This window comes from Lepidochelys kempii, chromosome 5, assembly GCF_965140285.1.
Source record: "Lepidochelys kempii isolate rLepKem1 chromosome 5, rLepKem1.hap1, whole genome shotgun sequence".
Classification (NCBI taxonomy): domain Eukaryota; kingdom Metazoa; phylum Chordata; order Testudines; family Cheloniidae; genus Lepidochelys; species Lepidochelys kempii.
Genome location: NC_136384.1, coordinates 116396225 through 116399412, shown reverse-complemented (window position 1 = coordinate 116399412; position 3188 = coordinate 116396225). Strand labels below are relative to the sequence as shown.

Genomic DNA, 3188 nt, shown 5'->3' with positions numbered 1-3188 from the left:
TTTCGTGAGCTACAGCTCACTTGACGAAGCACAAAGGTCTTGACTTGCAGACAATGGAATGTAATACATTAAAACCGAAAGTTCTGTTTGACAGTGCTAATATGTAACTGAATGATTCTTAGATTTTTATTTCATTTAATATGGGTACTAGTGATACATTGCGCTATGCTATCAAGAGTTATTGGAGTGCTCCTTCAACATTTCCCATTTTGTTATGAATAAAGTCAAGCACAACTTTTTTTTTGCTGTTAGTGACATGGCTGTTCTGAACTGTAAATAGTCTTTGCAACTCTTTTTTTCTAGAATCCAAATTTGGACCCCATTATCTCAACATTATCACTCAAGGCCCAGTTGAGGAATCACTTAGTGGAGGTATGGTATGATGAAATCATCAAAACGATCTGTTCACAGTTAAAATGGCCAAATTAAAACTTAAAATAATTGTAATCATAAATTACACAAGAAAACAATATTGACTTCTCAAAATATTCTGAATGCAATTGACAAAAACTGAAATTAACAAAGAAAACTGAATTAAAGAGACTGTAATTCTACATCTACATTGACTCCAAGATAGTTGAGAACCATACCCAGTATTTATAAAAATGCTTTGCACTCATATAGCGCCTTTCATCCAAGGATTTCAAAGCAGTGTAAAGGGTTAACTAAGCCTCACAACACTCCAAGGAAGTATGCAAGTATTATTTTCTCTATTTTAAAAATGGGGAAACTGTGATACAAAAAGGTTAGGACTTACCCAAGCAAGTCAGAGAAAGGAACCAAACCAAGGTCATGTACTTTAAGCTCTAGAACATGCACCCACACCAAATTCTTGAAGAATTCTCTAGTCTGTATCTCTGGCATTAATTTTTTTTCTCCTATGAACAGGCAAAGGTTATTACAATTTTGCAACTGGGCTGACCTTGGAAGAACATAATACCCTTAATCCCAAAGGTCTTTGTGGGGCTTTCACAGAAATAAATGAGTCACTTGTGCATGCAAAGGCAGAATTTGGCCTTTCCAGTCATATATTCTTTTTCTGTTTGGGCTCACTTGCCAAGTTCCTAATAATAACATAAGAATTTATGCCTTTGGCAAGGCAAATTACCATGTGTATAAATTGTCATTTGTTTCTCCTAAGCGTTTCTGAAAAAAAAACCTTAACTTTCTTTGTTTCCATGTAAAGAACATCTTAGCGAAAATATTTTTAAAGACCAATTTTAATCTAACTCATAAGGAAAAAAATGTCTCTACAACATGCTTATTTATTATGAATTTGTATATCAGACCTAAACAGATGAAAATAAGTTACTTGCTATTGGTTTTACTGTGCAATGACTGAAGTACTTCTGACTGATTCTTGCCATCCTTTTACAGATCAAAGAGTAAAACCTGTGAACATTTACAAGGACCCAATTTTGAAAGACCTATCTGCAGGTAAAAGTCTACGGACAGGGAATTTCTGGCTGATTTATGGAAATAGTTTTGTTGCCCCTTTGAAAACACTTATGACAGGAAATTAATCGGCTTTTAGAAACTGTGTTATGTGCTAAAGACAATTCAATATGTGTTAGTCTGATTGCTGTTGCTTATTAGAACATATTGCAATCAAGAAAATAAGAGAATTCAGATGCAACTAGGTCTTAAAAAAATCAAGGCAAGCAAAAACCAGACTGCACAACAACTAAAGGCCACAGTGAAATCCTGGCCCCATTGAAGTCAATGTCCCAAATCTCCAGATAATGTAAATCAGCATAACTCCACTGACTTAACTGAACAATTTAAACAATTAACTTAAACAAACAATTTACAATTGACAAACAAACAACTGACTTAAACAAGCAATTTACCAACAGCTGAGAATCCGGCCCTAAATTTTACATACTTTTAATTCCACAAAAGGATATAGCCAAATCAAGATCTATTATAATAGTCACAATGAAATCATTTATAATATGGTTAACTGCTTGCAGATTACATTATTGTGTGTAGTGTTGTTGTAGCCATGTTGGTCCCAGGATATTAGAGACACAAGGTGGGTCAGAAGAGCTTTGGGTAAACTTGCCTCTCACCAGCAAATGTTGGCCCAATAAAAGAGATTGTCTCACGCACATTGCCTCTTCAGATTACATTGTCTTTTTTGTTTCCATTATGAAGCAAATGAATTAACTTCATATGTCAGGGGGTGGGGTAACAGGGCACACTACATCACATGTGTTTTCACTGCATCACAGGTTTTTTGCTTTCCAACAGAACTGGATAACCAAACTCCCGAGTTCAATGAGACAGAATATCACCCAAGAAACATGTTTTTTAAACCAGTACCAAGTAAGAACACAATACAGTATTTACTATAATCTTATTGATTTCCCAGACAATAATCTTCTGGGATTATGGAGATGATAGAGCTCAAGAACAGTAGGTCATCTTTTGGGGGGGAGGAAGTGTTTTGATTAAACTAAAAATGTTCATAGACCTCTGCACTCCATGGGGCTGTTAAACTTCTACCAGAACTTCCTCTGTCATAGGTACAGATCTGGGTGTGGCAGTGTTTTGAAGATGTTCACTTGGGGCCAAATTGTGGTCTGGTATGCAATGGTCAAATAAACAGGCTTCTCAAGCATGGGATCTATACAGAAGCATGTCTAGCCTTTTTATCAGTCTGCTGATTTGTTGGTACAGAACCTACTGGTATAATCTTTTTTAAAAAATCATCATTTCTATGTACTTGGCATTCATTGTTTGAATTTGATTGGTCTGGTTTGTTTTATTTTTCTAGTGTCGGATAAGGATGATCTTAATCAAAAGAAAGCAGCAAATGTAGGAAGAAAAAAAGATGTAAGGGAAACACTGATGCTTGCTGTTTCATCTACAACACTTATCATTTTAATAATATTTATGATATGCTGTGGTGTGACTCTCAACCAGTTCAGCAAACGAAAAAAGTAAGTCTTCCTATCACATAGAGTCTGAGTCCTGGGAGGAGGCTATGATGAGAATACCTGTTCTGTACAGGCCTCCCCATTGCACCTCTGAACTCCCACATGAGATAGCTGAATTTTTCTTTGGTGTAATGCTGGAGACAAGATCTAGGTTAAGAGACCTCAGTTATTTTTACTTCCCATAAGACAATGGCTCTTTTGTGTTGCCTAAAGAGCTCAGGATTTTACCCTACGAAGTATAAGGCA

The 3188-nt window shown here is 35.9% G+C and overlaps 1 non-coding gene across 1 annotated transcript; it reads left to right on the top strand.

The window, feature by feature from the left end:
• The first annotated feature begins 1375 nt into the window (after positions 1 to 1375).
• Positions 1376 to 2860, top strand: LOC140911967 (uncharacterized). Its single transcript, XR_013635748.1, has 3 exons — positions 1376 to 1437; positions 2254 to 2328; positions 2780 to 2860. It is a non-coding gene; the product is annotated as an uncharacterized LOC140911967 (transcript).
• Positions 2861 to 3188: the final 328 nt, after the last annotated feature.